Below are 11548 nucleotides of genomic sequence, written 5' to 3'. Positions count from 1 at the left end.
GTAAGTAATTACAAATGTAATGATCTATAAACTATATTTGCAGTTTTTCAACAATAATGATGTTATGATCTGAATGATTAAAAAAATTTTTTTTACCAATTGGCAATAATAGCAAATATATTCATAAGAAGACATCACAAGTTACAGAAAATATTTTAAAAATTTATTTTGAAAACTATAGAGTTAGCAAAAATGTTAGAAACTTCAATTTTGTTCAGTGGGGATCATCCAATTAGAGAAATAACTGTGTAAGTTTTGAGAAGTAAGTCAAAATTATGACTGAGCAATCCCTATAAAAATGTCAGGAGGTATGTTTCTTCTTCCAATCATCTCCACTCCAAATGCTAGATTGGGAATTTGAATCTTCCAATTTTAAGTTATAGAGGTGCTGAAATCATCAAATGAAGTAATTAAGTAATTAGAGGTTAATAAAAGTAAATGTCTATCTTTTATACATAAAATTAGGATTATCTAAAATTTATTTTATATTTATCCTGAGTCCACTGCCCTGGGGTGCTGCTAAGACAATGTAATCTGCACTGGAGACAATTGTACTGAAGAGAGGATTGGAGCAAAACAGTGGTGGAAGCAGGAAGTTATCAGTGTAGCTGCTATGGTCCAGTGATAACTGAGCACAGCTTCAACTAGGGTGGTGACTATACCTATAAAGAAAAGACAATGCCTTTAAGATATATTTTTTCTCATACCTAATTGATGGATCACCATAATTACCATGATCATTATGACAGTCATAATACCCATAACAATACCCAGTTCTTGGGTAACAGCATCAATGATTTTCCCATTAAATACTTATTCATTTTAAATCCACCAATGAAATCTATTGAGGAAATATAGTGGGCTAATGTATTAAAAGCTCCTCTAATTAGACTAGTTCATTTTCTGACGTGATATTCAAAAGGGGGTTGATTTGTAGAGTTTGTGGTATTTTTATTCTGTTTATTAACACAGGTCAATGGGTGGTTAGAGATGCATAAAATTGAACGTATCAATGTCAAAAAATTGAAGTCAAATTAATCTACATCTGATTAGCCTTTTTCTCAAATGGATAACTAACATAAGGCTTTAAAAACCTTCTAGTTCTGGAGGAGCCAAGATGGCGGAGGAGTAGGACGGGGAGAACACTTTCTCCCCCACAAATTCATCAAAAGAGCATTTAAACGTCGAGTAAATTCCACAAAACAACTTCTGAATGCCGGCAGAGGACATCAGGCACCCAGAAAAGCAATCCAACTCTTCGAAAGGAGGTAGGAAAAAATATAAAAGACAAAAAAAGAGACAAAAGAGGGAGGGACGGAGTTCCGTCCCGGGAAGGTAGTCTTAAAAAGAGAGAAGTTTCCAAACACCAGGAAACCTTCTCACTGCCGAATCTGTGCCGAGCTTTGGAAGCACAGAGGGCAACATAACGGGGAGAAAAAATAAACAAACAATTAAAACTCGAAGATTGCGAGTCCTACGGTAACTCCCCCAGCGGAGAAGCAGTGCAGACGCCTGCATCAGCCATTAGCAAGCGGGGGCTGGGCAGGGAGGCGCAGCGTGGGCTGCATCACTTAGAGTAAGGACCTGGCCTGAATACCCTGAGCACTAACTGAGCGAAATAATTTGGGCTAGCAAACCAGACTGTGGGATATCTACCACGCGAAAAGCCAGCCCCAACCTAAGACACCGCCAGGCCCGTGCACGGAACAAAGAACTGAACAGAGATAGCTGGCTGCAGACCTTCCCCCTCCGGTGACAGGCAGCCAGAGCTGGAAGGGGGCAATCGCAGCCCCAGAGAGACATTATCTATAAAACTGTAAGCAGGCTTCTTTGCTAACTAAAACTTCTTGGGGGTCTGGATGGTTAACATCTGCCTGAGAAGGTGCGCCGGTTTTACACCCAGATAACCGAGTGGCGGGGAGGCGATAAGTCGCAGCATTGGCGCTCGCCCAACACCTCATCACTTGAGCTGCTCGGACCTGGGAAGAGCACAAAACTCAGGCCCAACTGAGTCTGCGCCTCTGAGGACTGCCCGAGTGCCTGAACCTGAACGGCTTGGACCTGGGAGGTACATGCAGCCCAGGGCCAGCCTCGGATTGTTCTCGGCGGAACAACCTAGAGCCCGAGCAGTGTGGGCAGGGAGGCTACACGCGCCGTGAGCGGGGGCAGACCCAGTGTGGCTGAGGCACTGCGAGCGCACGCCAGTGTTATTTGTTTGCAGCATCCCTTCCTCCCTCCCCACAGCGCGACTGAACAAAGAGAAGAAATAGAGCTCCACCCATCAGAACACCGACACAAGCTTCCCTAACCAGGAAACCTTGACAAGCCACCTGTACAAACCCACACACAGCGAGGAAAAGCCACAATAAAGAGAACTCCACAAACTGCCAGAATACAGAAAGGACACCCCAAACTCAGCAATTTAAACAAAATGAAGAGACAGAGGAATAGCCAGCAGATAAAGGAACAGGATAAATGCCCACCAAACCAAACAAAAGAGGAAGAGATAGGGAATCTACCTGATAAAGAATTCCGAATAATGATAGTGAAATTGATCCAAAATCTTGAAATTAAAATGGAATCACAGATAAATAGCGTGGAGACAAGGATTGAGAAGATGCAAGAAAGGTTTAACAAGGACCTAGAAGAAATAAAAAAGAGTCAATATATAATGAATAATGCAATAAATGAAATTAAAAACACTCTGGAGGCAACAAATAGTAGAATAACAGAGGCAGAAGATAGGATTAGTGAATTAGAAGATAGAATGGTAGAAATAAATGAATCAGAGAGAATAAAAGAAAAACGAATTAAAAGAAATGAGGACAATCTCAGAGACCTCCAGGACAATATTAAACGCTACAACATTCGAATCATAGGGGTTCCAGAAGAAGAAGACAAAAAGAAAGACCATGAGAAAATACTTGAGGAGATAATAGTTGAAAACTTCCCTAAACTGGGGAAGGAAATAATCACCCAAGTCCAAGAAACCCAGAGAATCCCAAACAGGATAAACCCAAGGCGAAACACCCCAAGACACATATTAATCAAATTAACAAAGATCAAACACAAAGAACAAATATTAAAAGCAGCAAGGGAAAAACAACAAATAACACACAAGGGAATTCCCATAAGGCTAACAGCTGATCTTTCAATAGAAACTCTTCAAGCCAGGAGGGAATGGCAAGACATACTTAAAATGATGAAAGAAAATAACCTACAGCCCAGATTATTGTACCCAGCAAGGATTTCATTCAAGTATGAAGGAGAAATCAAAAGCTTCTCAGACAAGCAAAAGCTGAGAGAATTCTGCACCACCAAACCAGCTCTCCAACAAATACTAAAGGATATTCTCTAGACAGGAAACACAAAAACGGTGTATAAATTCGAACCCAAAACAATAAAGTAAATGGCAACGGGATCATATTTATCAGTAATTACCTTAAACGTAAATGGGTTGAATGCCCCAACCAAAAGACAAAGACTGGCTGAATGGATACAAAAACAAGACCCCTACATATGTTGTCTACAAGAGACCCACCTCAAAACAGGGGACACATACAGACTGAAAGTGAAGGGCTGGAAAAAGATTTTCCATGCAAATAGGGACCAAAAGAAAGCAGGAGTAGCAATACTCATATCAGATAAAATAGACTTTAAAACAAAGGCTGTGAAAAGAGACAAAGAAGGTCACTACATAATGATCAAAGGATCAATCCAAGAGGAAGCTATAACAATTATAAATATATATGCACCCAACACAGGAGCACCGCAGTATGTAAGACAAATGCTAACAAGTATGAAAGGAGAAATTAACAATAACACAATAATAGTGGGAGACTTTAATACCCCACTCACACCTATGGATAGATCAACTAAACAGAAAATTAACAAGGAAACACAAACTTTAAACGATACAATAGACCAGTTAGACCTAATTGATATCTATAGGACATTTCATCCCAAAACAATGAATTTCACCTTTTTCTCAAGCGCACATGGAACCTTCTCCAGGATAGATCACATCCTGGGCCATAAAGCTAGCCTTGGTAAATTCAAAAAAATAGAAATCATTCCAAGCATCTTTTCTGACCATAATGCAGTAAGATTAGATCTCAATTACAGGAGAAAAACTATTAAAAATTCCAACATATGGAGGCTGAACAACATGCTGCTGAATAACCAACAAATCACAGAAGAAATCAAAAAAGAAATCAAAATTTGCATAGAAACGAATGAAAATGAAAACACAACAACCCAAAACCTGTGGGACACAGTAAAAGCAGTCCTAAGGGGAAAGTTCATAGCAATACAGGCACACCTCAAGAAACAAGAAAAAAGTCAAATAAATAACCTAACTCTACACCTAAAGCAACTAGAAAAGGAAGAAATGAAGAACCCCAGGGTTAGTAGAAGGAAAGAAATCTTAAAAATTAGAGCAGAAATAAATGCAAAAGAAACAAAAGAGACCATAGCAAAAATCAACAAAGCCAAAAGCTGGTTCTTTGAAAGGATAAATAAAATTGACAAACCATTAGCCAGACTCATCAAGAAACAAAGGGAGAAAAATCAAATCAATAAAATTAGAAACGAAAATGGAGAGATCACAACAGACAACACAGAAATACAAAGGATCATAAGAGACTATTATCAACAATTATATGCCAATAAAATGGACAACGAGGAAGAAATGGACAAATTCTTAGAAAAGTACAACTTTCCAAAACTCGACCAGGAAGAAATAGAAAACCTTAACAGACCCATCACAAGCATGGAAATTGAAACTGTAATCAAAAATCTTCCAGCAAACAAAAGCCCAGGTCCAGACGGCTTCACAGCTGAATTCTACCAAAAATTTAGAGAAGAGCTAACACTTATCCTGCTCAAACTCTTCCAGAAAATTGCAGAGGAAGGTAAACTTCCAAACTCATTCTATGAGGCCACCATCACCCTAATACCAAAACCTGACAAAGATCCCACAAAAAAAGAAAACTACAGGCCAATATCACTGATGAACATAGATGCAAAAATCCTAAACAAAATTCTAGCAATCAGAATCCAACAACACATTAAAAAGATCATACACCATGACCAAGTGGGCTTTATCCCAGGGATGCAAGGATTCTTCAATATCTGCAAATCAATCAATGTAATACACCACATTAACAAATTGAAAAATAAAAACCATATGATTATCTCAATAGATGCAGAGAAAGCCTTTGACAAAATTCAACACCCATTTATGATAAAAACTCTACAGAAAGCAGGAATAGAAGGAACATACCTCAACATAATAAAAGCTATATATGACAAACCCACAGCGAACATTATCCTCAATGGTGAAAAATTGAAAGCATTTCCTCTAAAGTCAGGAACAAGACAAGGGTGCTCACTTTCACCATTACTATTCAACATAGTTTTGGAAGTTTTGGCCACAGCAATCAGAGCAGAAAAAGAAATAAAAGGAATCCAAATTGGAAAAGAAGAAGTAAAACTCTCACTATTTGCAGATGACATGATCCTCTACATAGAAAACCCTAAAGACTCCACCAGAAAATTACTAGAACTAATCAATGATTATAGTAAAGTTGCAGGATATAAAATCAACACACAGAAATCCCTTGCATTCCTATACACTAAAAATGAGAAAACAGAAAGAGAAATTAAGGAAACAATTTCATTCACCATTGCAACGAAAAGAATAAAATACTTAGGAATATATCTACCTAAAGAAACTAAAGACCTATATATAGAAAACTATAAAACACTGGTGAAAGAAATCAAAGAGGACACTAATAGATGGAGAAATATACCATGTTCATGGATTGGAAGAGTCAATATAGTGAAAATGAGTATACTACCCAAAGCAATTTATAGATTCAATGCAATCCCTATCAAGCTACCAACAGTATTCTTCACAGAGCTAGAACAAATAATTTCACAATTTGTATGGAAATACAAAAAACCTCGAATAGCCAAAGCGATCTTGAGAAAGAAAAATGGAACTGGAGGAATCAACCTACCTGACTTCAGGCTCTACTACAAAGCCACAGTTATCAAGACAGTATGGTACTGGCACAAAGACAGAAATATAGATCAATGGAACAAAATAGAAAGCCCAGAGATAAATCCACGCACATATGGACACCTTTTCTTTGACAAAGGAGGCAAGAATATACAATGGATTAAAGACAATCTCTTTAACAAGTGGTGCTGGGAAATCTGGTCAACCACTTGTAAAAGAATGAAACTAGAACACTTTCTAACACCATATACAAAAATAAACTCAAAATGGATTAAAGATCTCAACGTAAGACCAGAAACTATAAAACTCCTAGAGGAGAACATAGGCAAAACACTCTCTGACATACATCACAGCAGGATCCTCTATGACCCACCTCCCAGAATATTGGAAATAAAAGCAAAAATAAACAAATGGGACCTAATTAAACTTAAAACCTTCTGCACATCAAAGGAAACTATTAGCAAGGTGAAAAGACAGCCTTCAGAATGGGAGAAAATAATAGCAAATGAAGCAACCGACAAACAACTAATCTCAAAAATATACAAGCAACTCCTACAGCTCAACTCCAGAAAAATAAATGACCCAATCAAAAAATGGGCCAAAGATCTAAATAGACATTTCTCCAAAGAAGACATACAGATGGCTAACAAACACATGAAAAGATGCTCAACATCACTCATTATCAGAGAAATGCAAATCAAAATCACTATGAGGTACCATTTCACACCAGTCAGAATGGCTGCAATCCAAAAGTCTACAAATAATAAATGCTGGAGAGGGTGTGGAGAAAAGGGAACCCTCTTACACTGTTGGTGGGAATGCAAACTAGTACAGCCACTATGGAGAACAGTGTGGAGATTCCTTAAAAAACTGGAAATAGAACTGCCTTATGATCCAGCAATCCCACTGCTGGGCATACACACTGAGGAAACCAGAAGGGAAAGAGACACGTGTACCCCAATGTTCATCGCAGCACTGTTTATAATAGCCAGGACATGGAAGCAACCTAGATGTCCATCAGCAGATGAATGGATAAGAAAGCAGTGGTACATATACACAATGGAGTATTACTCAGCCATTAAAAAGAATACATTTGAATCAGTTCTAATGAGGTGGATGAAACTGGAGCCTATTATACAGAGTGAAGTAAGCCAGAAGGACAAACACCAATACAGTATACTAACGCGTATATATGGAATTTAGAAAGATGGTAACGATAACCCTGTATACGAGACAGCAAAAGAGACACTGACGTATAGAACAGTCTTATGGACTTTGTGGGAGAGGGAGAGGGTGGGAAGATTTGGGAGAATGGCATTGAAACATGCATGCCAGTCCAGGTTCAATGCACGATACTGGATGCTTGGGGCTAGAGCACTGGGACGACCCAGAGGGATGGTATGGGGAGCGAGGAGGGAGGAGGGTTCAGGATGGGGAACACATGTATACCTGTGGTGGATTCATTTTGATATTTGGCAAAACTAATACAATTATGTAAAGTTTAAAAATAAAATAAAATTAATTAAAAAAGAAAAAAAAAAAAACCTTCTAGTTCTCAGTAAATTGACATCTAATTGATCTCAAAGGCTCCTCTTTAAGAAAATTGGGGCCAGTGTGCTTGGGAAGATGGGAAGTTTAATCTTTATGGAGAGACAAAAAAAATCAACTATATTTTCACCAAGATTCTGCAGGAAGTATTTCACATTAATAAATGATGTATCTTATGAGAGGTTAATAATAATCTAGGATCAGATAATTAAGTCTATTCATTCAAAATCAGCTTTGTCTCTTAGCCTGTAAATCCACTGATATTTTTTTCCCCTCTTGTCATTTTCAGTCCTGTATTTAGATAGAGCTCTGTTTATATTTTAACTTCTTCTTGTTTAAGGAACTCCCATTCATTTACTCAGACTGAGAAAGAAAATTAGCAAAAAATCGAGGGAACACTTTAAGCAAATGGGCCTACAAACCTCTGAAAACTATTCAGAGAGATAGGAGCAATGGTTCTGGGCTCCTACAAAGAACCTTTGTTGGCCCTGATGGCGTGAGGCTCTTGTTTCTCTTTTCTACCTGGAGACCATAGCTAGTCAGGAGGTGCCAATTTTATATTAGGGTACCATCCTGAGTTCCAAGAATAAGCCATTTATCGAGGGTAGCACACTCACCTATGAACTTCCCAGGGTCCTCTGATGGACAATGAGGACACTTTCTCATTCTTCCTTCCACCCATTACACCCATTATCAAAGGCTGTGACCCCCATTTTTTTTTCCATTTGCAATAGTTTTGGGTAAGCCGATTGTTGGACACCACCACTTGTGAAGGCCTGTAAAACAATTAAGTGTATCAATTTTCTATAAGTATTACATACCAGCTCTAAACTTAGTGGCTTAAAACAGCAATCATTCTTGTGGCTTAGGATTTTGCCTTTGGGTAGAGCCTGGCAGGATCAGCTCTTCTCTGTTTCTCTTGACATCTGTTGTGCAGCTTCACGCGGATGAGCATCCCTGTTTGACACAGCTTATTACAGGGTTCAATCACCGGCCAAGTTGGCCCTGGCTGTCAGCTGGGAGCTCAGCTGGAGCTAGGTTCTAGGGGCCTGTGTTCCTCTTCCTTATGGCGAGGTGGCTGAGCCCCAGAGCAAGTGTCTGAAGAGAACCAGTACGGAACTTGTGTAGTCTTCTGGCATCTAACCTCAGAGGTCTTGCATAACGTCACTTCCCTCATAGCCACGCTCTGCTTTGACAGAAGGAGCTGTCACAGTCAAATGAGAGGTAGAGCATGTGGGGTGAATGAAATTGTTGCAGTCATTTGCAGAAAATACAACCCGTCATAACAAATTTTTCTTAAATATTACCTAAAAGTTTTCACTTTTTTGGATTAACAATTACTCTGTCTCTCTCAAGATGTTACCATCAGAGGCAAAGGAACTAGCTTTTGTGTAAGGCAACAAAATTATATCAGAATATAAAAGTAGTATTACTTTATTGTAATTGTTATTTGTTCAGGGGCAAAATTCTTTACTGATTAAGTGGAGATATTAATATATTAGGATATTAAGAACTGCAGACATTCAAAGGCATTTCAGTTTCCTACAGGCAAACATACATACACCGGACCTCACATTACCCTCCCCCCACCACATGCGTGCGCACGCACACACACACCCTGATGCTTCTTGTCCTCCAAGCTGGGACACTCAGATTGTGCTCTGAGCATCCCAGAGACCAAGAGCAGGCAGGACACCATCCCATCATCGCCGTACAGACGTCCAGCCCACACACTCATAACACTGACAAAGTTCCTGTCCTCCTCCCCGCAGGGACAGGAGGCAGCAAAGAAAGAAGAGGTGGGGGAGGGTGTGGGACTGAGTGGGGCAGCCACGGAAAGCCGCGAGGAAGGGTCGTTGGGGGCTGCGGCACCTGCAGTCCCTGTGCAGCTGGGGTCGGCAGCTCCCTCACTTCGGCCGCCCAGCTCTCAGCCCCTCCTCTGCTGCTTCGGTCCACCTCCACCCCTCTTGGAGGCGGAGGGTCGTCCCCCTCAGGGGGCGCTACAGGCCCCCAAACTGCCTGCGTTGGTGCCCCCTTCAACTTAAATGGAGTAGGGGTCCCCAGCGGCCTCCCCTAGGGCCGCTCATGGGAGATCTCTGCTTTGCCACTCAGGTTTGGGACCTCTCTCCGTTTCAACGATGGGGAAAGGTGGGAAAAGTTGGAGGCGGCGGCGCCACCTGTCCAGGTGGGCTGTGCGTCTTCCATCACCGCCGGGCTCGAGTTCCTCTGCGCGGCCGGGGGTGTAGCTTCTTCGCCCTCAGCCTTACCCGGCTGGGAGCTGCTCTGTCCCCGACTCCAGGGAGTGGCGATGGGATTTCTACTTGCGGAGGGCTCCTACCAACCACACCTCTGTTTCGCCGAGGGCGCCCGAAGGGAGGGAGCGAGTTGGGAAGGGAAGGGAGCCTGAGCCGGGGTAAAAACCCTGCACTGAGACAGCAGGGCGCGGACGAAGCTTCCAGCTTCCAGGCAGAGAGCTAAGACTGATCGGCAGTGGTTTGCTCCAACAGGAGATTCACCACCACAACGGCCATGGTCCACATGGTCTGCTTTAAAAAAAAAAAAAAAACAAAACAACAACAACAACAACAAAAAACATGCATCATGAATAGAGACATGATGGGCTGGGAGCCACGAGATGAAGAATGGAAAGGGTTCAAGTCGGTGAGGGATCAAAAGGAAAATAGTCAGATGAGGGCTTCTGGATTTGGGAGAAGCTGTGGAATAGATCTCACTCCCATATTCCTTGGAAAATAATAAAATCTGTTGAAAAAACTATCTCCATCCTGTATCATCCACATCTCCTTCAAAATTAAGTGTCCAGGAAACTTCTAAGCAAGAAGACCAATTTATTTGTATTTCCTGGAAAATGCACAGATTATCCAGCCTGGTACTTTCCCTGTTTTTAGTTGTAATTGTCAGAAACCTTTACAGGAAAGTTCTACTTTATTTGTACTCATCTTTAGTTTTTTTTTTTTTTTTAATTTAAAGGTTATTATTTAAGTTGTACACATGCATTTAAGATAATAGTCTGCTCTTTATTTTTTGGTATGTAGGTATATATTATATTAAGGCAAATCACGATAATAACATTTAGTATAATATTATCCACAGGGTTTACCCGATTCAACCTTTATGTCAGAGGTTATGATTTTATATCATTCCCAGGATTGGTTTAATCAAATAATTGAATCAGATATTTCCATTAGGGTTTGAGAGACTTTTGCCTTCACTTCATAACTTAATCACCATATCTTTCATATCATAACTCTGAAAATTAATCCTCCAATTTGAACTTGAATCTTTTTATACTAATTGAATAACTTTCCTGCTGCTTTAAATAATTAATCAAAGTTCTATATTTAAGCAGAAAGTTTAATTCTTAAAACATGTAAGACTTGTTAAGCCAAAATTCAAAGAACTTTGGGCTTGAATTCCTTCTGTCTTTTAATACTGTCCATGTTGGAAAATATTATTTTGACTTGTATATTTGCTCATATTTTGAAATAAAAATCTTGGAAAGATCCGTTGGCAAATCAGAAGCTTCAGGTAAGAAATGGAACAAATCCTGTCTAAATATGTGCTCTAAATGTGTGCTCTAAATCCTAGTGGTGCTTATTTGGTTCAGGACATAGGAAGAGAGTGATAGAATGAAATTCCTGAAATAAACAGTAAATTATATTTGCTATAAAATTTCAAAACATGTTTATTAGTGGAATTTCTCTTCTTTGAAGCCTTAATATAGCTTAGTTCGTAAAGAATCTGCCTGCAATATGGGAGACCTGAGTTCGATCCCTGGGTTGGGAAGCTCCCCTGGAGAAGGGAAAGGCTACCCTCTCTAGTATTCTGGCCTGGAGAATTCCACGGACTGTACGTATAGTCCATGGGGTCACAAAGAGTCAGACACGATTTGAGTGACTTTCACTTTCTGTTCAATAATGACAACCCAAACACATTAAGAGGTAGTAGTTTTTTCAG

The 11548-nt window shown here is 40.0% G+C and overlaps 1 protein-coding gene across 1 annotated transcript in view; it reads left to right on the top strand.

Annotated features, from left to right (window-relative positions):
• The window catches only part of LOC147344300 (uncharacterized), a 569611-nt gene that overhangs the window by 486212 nt on the left and 71851 nt on the right, over positions 1–11548 (top strand). The window contains exon 9 of the mRNA XM_086379320.1: positions 1102–1268. The gene's annotated coding sequence lies outside the window, so the exon portion shown is untranslated. The remainder of the gene's footprint in view (positions 1–1101; positions 1269–11548) is intronic.

This window comes from Bos grunniens, chromosome 26 (genome assembly GCF_055505025.1).
Source record: "Bos grunniens cultivar Pamir isolate PY7600 chromosome 26, Bosgru_T2T1.0, whole genome shotgun sequence".
Taxonomy (NCBI): domain Eukaryota; kingdom Metazoa; phylum Chordata; class Mammalia; order Artiodactyla; family Bovidae; genus Bos; species Bos grunniens.
This window is presented reverse-complemented; position numbering and strand designations above follow the sequence as displayed.